This window comes from Palaemon carinicauda, chromosome 1 (genome assembly GCF_036898095.1).
Source record: "Palaemon carinicauda isolate YSFRI2023 chromosome 1, ASM3689809v2, whole genome shotgun sequence".
Taxonomy (NCBI): Eukaryota; Metazoa; Arthropoda; class Malacostraca; order Decapoda; family Palaemonidae; genus Palaemon; species Palaemon carinicauda.
Window position 1 is genome coordinate 284,214,525 of NC_090725.1, and position 6,402 is coordinate 284,220,926.

General features: G+C 36.0%; 1 pseudogene; it reads left to right on the forward strand.

The window, feature by feature from the left end:
• The first annotated feature begins 614 nt into the window (after positions 1-614).
• LOC137644936 (protein FAM200C-like) lies at positions 615-2,634 on the forward strand (annotated as a pseudogene).
• The last annotated feature ends 3,768 nt before the right edge of the window (positions 2,635-6,402 follow it).

Here is a 6,402-nt window from a genome sequence, read left to right on the forward strand (position 1 = left end):
GTCATTTTTTATTTGTGAAATGTAATTTTTGGATTATCATTTTATTTGTCACAATATGTTTTTTAGTGTGGTATAACTCTAATATTCTCAAGAATAGATGTATAATTGATAAAAGAAATATAATTTTGAAGGTACTGTTATGTGCATGAGGAGGAATATAGTGGACTTAGGGATGGCTCGACCAGGGTGAGGGGTTGGGGATGAGTTGATCAAAAAATGGTCTGACTTGGTCAAAAACTGGTATGTGTTCGTCAAAGCATGGCTTGAGTTGGTCAAAATATGGCTTGAACTGGTAAAAAAATTCCTTTGGTAAATAAATGACCTGGACTGGTCAAACAATGGCCTGAGTTGATCAAAACAATCCCTTGAGTTGGTAAAAAAAAATGTCCTGAGAAGGTCAAACTGTCCTGAGTTGGTAAAAAATGGTCTTAGTTAGTAAAAAAAAAAAAAAATGCTTTACCCTCCCACAATAACATACACTTCCAGCCATCCCTGGGTGACTGTGTATTGTGTTGGTGGTGATACGTTATTTTATATCGATTGTAACGTAACGGTTATAACATCCAGCCCTGCAGCTTTCCAGGTAGTATCGGTGTGATCAAGATCTAGTAACTATGTCTAAGAAACGCAAGTTGAACGACGACTACATTCATTATGGTTTTACCTGTATGACTGAGGCAGATGGAACTCAACGACCACAGTGCATCCTCTGTAGCAGTCTTTGCAAATGCAAATCTCCAACCATCAAGACTCAGTGAACACTTCATCAATCGGCATGGAGGCACAGATGCTGGGCATGACTTAAACAGCTTGAAGATCAAGCGGGAACGATTTGATCGTAGTGGTACCCTGTCAAAGCTAGGTTTTGTGCCAGTTGAGAAACCTTTGTTGCAAGCATCTTATGAAGTTACCCTTTTGTGTGCAAAGAAGAAAAAAGCTCACACTATCGCAGAGGAGCTTCTTAAACCTTGTGCATTAGAAATGGCAAAAATAGTGTTAGGGACAGAAGCTGAAAAGAAGCTTAAACAGATACCTCTGTCAAATGACATTATTCATTCAAGGATTCCTGATATGAGTCATGATGTCTTGCAGCAGGTGATAACAGACCTGAAAGCTAGTCCTGTCAGTGAGTATTCAGCTGGACGAGTCAACTGACGTTAGTTTTTGCAGCCAGTTGATGGGATTTGTTCGGTATGTGAAGGAGAAAGAAGTGGTGGAAAAATTCTTATTTTGTAAACCTCTGAAAACTACTGCAAAAGCAACTGATGTTTTCAGTCTTGTGAAAGAGTTCTTCTTGGAACATGAAATGACTCTCAACATGTGTGGTTCAATTTGCACTGATGGAGCAACTGTCATGCTTGGAAATAAATCAGGCTTTGCTACCCTAGTGAAAAAAGAGGTTCCCCATGTAACTGTCACTCAAGTGTGTGTTGCATCGTCATGCACTTGCTACAAAGACGCTGCCAGGAAAATGGAAGACTGTTTTATCAGTTGTTGTGTGTGCTGTAAATTTCATCAGAGGACGGGCAGTGAATCACTGTCTTTTTGTATCTTTTTGTGAAGAAATTGGAGCTGAGCAGTGTTCTTCTTTACCACACAGAAGTGAGGTGGCTTTCCCGTGGCAGGGTACTTACACGTGTATTTGACCTTCATGAAGAAATTATGCAATTTCTTAGAAATCAAGGCAGTGAAATTGCTGACCATTTTGAAAACAGGGAGTTCATTTTGTCTCTGGCATATCTGGCAGATGTATTCATGCACCTCAATGAACTGAATGTCTCTATGCAAGGAACAGCGATGAATATGATAACTGCCAGAGAAAAGTTATCTGCCCTCACCAAGAAACTTCCAATGTGGATAAAGCGCATTGAAAGTGGAAATTTTGCAAACTTCCCTTCTCTTGATGAGGCTGCTAGTGCTGAAGAAGAGCAGCCCATCCTGAGTGAAATAAAAGAATATTTCCAAGAACTGATTCAGTCCTTCCAAGGGTATTTTCACCTTGAAGAAGGTTCTGTGGCACAAAGATGGATACAGGATCCATTTCTTTTCAACCTTGATTCCATGGATGATGATAATATCATGAAAGATAATCTTGTGGAGTTGCAGACCAATGACAGAATCCGAATGGAGTTTGAAAAAATCCAACTGGATATGTTTTGGTGTGCACAGCTCCAAGCATTCCCACAGTTAGCAAGGAGAGTTTTGGAGGTCCTCATGCCATTTGCAACTACATACTTATGTGAGGCAGGTTTTTCAACGCTCCTACACATCAAAACAAAAGCCAGAAACCGTTTGGATGCAAGTGATGACATGCGTCTGGCACTTTCAAAGAAAGAACCTCGTTTGAACAATATCATTAATGAGAAACAACAACAAAAGAGCCACTAAAAATGTGTTGGTGTGCACTATGTAGTAAAACTCATTATTATTCATTGTATCCTACTAATTGACACTTTTCATTTGAAATAAAAAAAAGTACCTTTCTTCTGTAATTGAAAATCTAATAATTTCTCAGCAAGGTTTGTATCACTAATCCTTTTCATATATTTGTATTGTATTTACATTGGATGGGGGTACGAGAAAATTTTCTGACATATCAAGGGGTACGGGCACTGAAAAAGGTTAAGAACCACTGCTCTAGAGAGTGGGGTTCCCCTGCTGTATGGGACCGAAAAAGCAGCCATCAAAGTAAGTAAGTACACATTTAGCTATAAAGACAGCAATGTAAATGTTACTCACTTTGTTTGCTTGCAGTAACATCCTGCACACAGAAACATTTGAATCGTCATCGAAAAAACTGTCGGAGGAATCCACATTTTCCTGTAAAAGAGAAAAATAAAAAATAATAAAAGGAATAAGAAATCCATAACAAAAAGAATGTCGGATTATAATTTATCATAGTTACAATGATAAAATTTCATTTGTATAATCTCACAAAGCTATTAAACATAACACAAAAGTAATTCCACGAGAACTTTCGCACTCTAATTTTCGCCTCTCATTTTTATCCAAGTGTCATAACCAATCATCTCCGATAATTGCTGCCTCATTTGTTGTTGCTTATAACTTAAGTCTTAGTGACAGGTATGACTTATACTTATAATGTCAGACAGCGACAGCAGAGCTGCTTGTTAAGTAATTGTGCTTGTATTGGTGCTACTTGATTGGATATTTGTAAAGAGAGCTATAGCCTGCAATGTTTAATATATTTTTTTTTTCAGTTGTGCATTCTGGTAGGTGCTAGTTCAATCAGGTGGTTGATAGGGAGTGCTTGTTGTTATGTGCGTAAGAGCCTTTACATATGTCCCTGTATATACAATAGGAGTAACAAAGTTTATAGTTCATGTTTATACTTATAATGTCAGACAGCGACAGCAGAGCGGCTTGTTAAGTAATGGTGCTTGTATTGGATCGACTTGATTAGATATTTGTAAAGAGAGCTATAGACTGCAATGTTTAATATATTTATTTTTCCATTTGTGCATTCTGGTAGGTGCTAGTTCAATCAGGTGGTTGATAAGGAGTGCTTGTTATGTAAGAGCCTTTACATATGTCCCTGTATTTACAATAGGAGTAACTAAGTTTATAGTTCTTGTTTATAATACCTATTGTAAATGAGAGCTGCCAATGATTGCACTGGTGTGTTGATCTATAGTTACTACACCTGCTTGCTCTTGTGTATAAGAAGAGACATTTGAAAGCGTATACATCAAAATTTATATTTAGAGAATACATGAGTAAAATTATGTTGCATTGTGAGTGTAAATATATTTGAATGTCAATATATCCAAATGTTAAACATGCCCTTTTGCGAATGTATTGTACGTTAGTGCGTAAGTATGTGCATGTAAATGTGCGCATGTGTGATCCTATTATCATTCGTACTGGGCCATTTATCGTTCACAACACTACCCCTAATTTTGTCCTCGCCAACGACTTCGAGCACTTACGGGGTCTGCATAAAAAAGCCGTTAATCAATGCAATAACGAAGCAGCGTTGCGTGTGATCGAGTAACGTATTGCTTTATGGGGCAAAAAAACGATTTGAAGGCAAAAAAAGAGGGAATGCGGAAAAGGTCAACATCTGATTGTCTTCAAGAACCAAGAGGAGTCTCTCTCTCTCTCTCTCTCTCTCTCTCTCTCTCTCTCTCTCTCTCTCTCTCTCTCTCTCTCGGGTTATTTTTGGGTATACATTTCTGCCTTTTTTATTATTGTATTAGATGTGATGCATTTATAATTTTGGGTCACATGGGGCTGTGATGGGCCCGGGAAGTGCCAATCATTACTGAGACAGATGGGGGAGGGGTTGGGGAGGGGTTGGGGAGGGGGGGGGGGCAGGTTGGGGGTGACCTCTCAGTCCCATCATGTTGTAAATATCAAGAAGTTGCGAAGCGTGATGGGAGAAGGCAAGCGAGCGCAGAGGTGAATTAGAAAGCTAAGAAGTAGGTGCAGCTAGGGGACGAAGGGACGTTTCAAAGACCTTTGAATAATGCCTACAGTGTATTGCGTTAGGTGCACTGATAGCACAAGTACATTAGGGAGTAAAATGTCTTTGTCTTTACTTAAGTCTGTAGTTGTTCTGTTTAATCCGATATTTTCTGTCTATATCCTTCTATTGATATACATTGCCTGTTTATCTATAAATCATTTCTAGTACTACTTTCTATAATATTATGTATGTATGTATGTATGTATGTATATATATATATATATATATATATATATATATATATATATATATATATATATATATATATATATATATATAGATAGATAGATAGATAGATAGATAGATAGATATACATACATACATACAGTATATGGATATACACCCATATATAGAATATCATACTGTATATATGAATACAGTATATATCTTGTGCTAGTCCACTCCTGGCTACATCTTGTCAATTTCCAAGTTTTTCTTTCTTCCTTGCCAGTCTTCAGTTTATTAGCCTACCATTATATCTCAATCAAAATGTAATTATTCAATCTACCTTTATCTAATTCTTCCACAATCCTCCGCATCGATTCCATTTCTCGCATTATTCTCTCTTCTCTCCCAAGCATTCATAAAGGGTACGCATTTAATCTAAATATTCACAAACGACATCCATAACATTGCTGAATTACATTAGAGGTCTTAAATCACCATCGGCTCTTCCCCAGAGAGCCATAAGGAGGCTTTTTGAGCCATGAGCGATAAAAGTCAGAGTCGCACATTACGTCAGCAATTTGCTCTTTAATTAGCTAAGAGCATAATTGTACGTTTGCCAGTTGTAAATCTACGACGTAAGAAAGTATCATTCTTGTCGGTGCTTAATGTTTCTTTGTCTCTGTTTCATTGGTTTTTTCTGTCAATGGATTTTTTTTTTATTATATTTCTTTTTTTTGCAAGTGGAATAAAAATGAATGGGTAAGTAGAGAGATCTATAGTATTAATAGAGTCAAAATGATGATGGAGTATGTTTTATAGGTTAAGTGGAGAGAGAGGGGTGGGGGGAGATTCCTTAAGAACATGGAAAGGAAAAGGTAAAGATAAAAAGATAATAGCGTGTAACAGCAAAGAAGCTAAAGAGACCACGAAGGCTGGAAAGAGAGGAAGGAAGAAAAGTAACGTAGGCCTACGTAATGTTAAAAAAAAAAAAAGGGGGGGGGGGCGTCATTTTAGCATAAAGGCGAGAGATGATATAAAACGCGGGCAAATTTATTTAAATAATCAAAGAAAAAAAAATCATTAGGTTGTTAACTTGAAATTAAAAAAACCCAGAGATGATAGCCTAATGTGATTCAGTTATTATAGGTAAATTAGATTACTATTGAAACACTTAGATAATACTAGTATTAGTGATACCGTACTACAACTATATAATAAGCGATAAAAAATCGTCTCGCTTGATATAGTTTCACCTTCCTAAGGATTAATAATGGTAGGATAGAATATCTATCTTATTATTGTAATTATAAATATTAAACAAATTTCTCCCACGATAATCATCCTATGTAATAAAATTATATACAATATAAAAATGTTCAAACATAAATTGTAGAGAAATTATTTGCCGTGCGTGATGCTTACTCTTGAGTAAATAAAGGAAGTAAATCACGTAGAAATGACCATTTATACATGATAAAAGAAAAAAATTAAATCTAAAGGAAGTAAATCACGTGGAAAGGACCATTTATACATGATAAATGAAAAATGAAAAAAATAGAAAAATAATAAAAAATGAATCATGTAGAAATGACCATTTATACGTGATAAATGAGAAAATGAGAAAATGAGAAAATGAAAAATATAAAAAAATAAAGGAAGTAAATCACGTAGAAATTACCATTTATACATGATAAATGAAAAAATTAAAGAAAATGAAAATAAAAAAATAAATGAAGTAAATCATG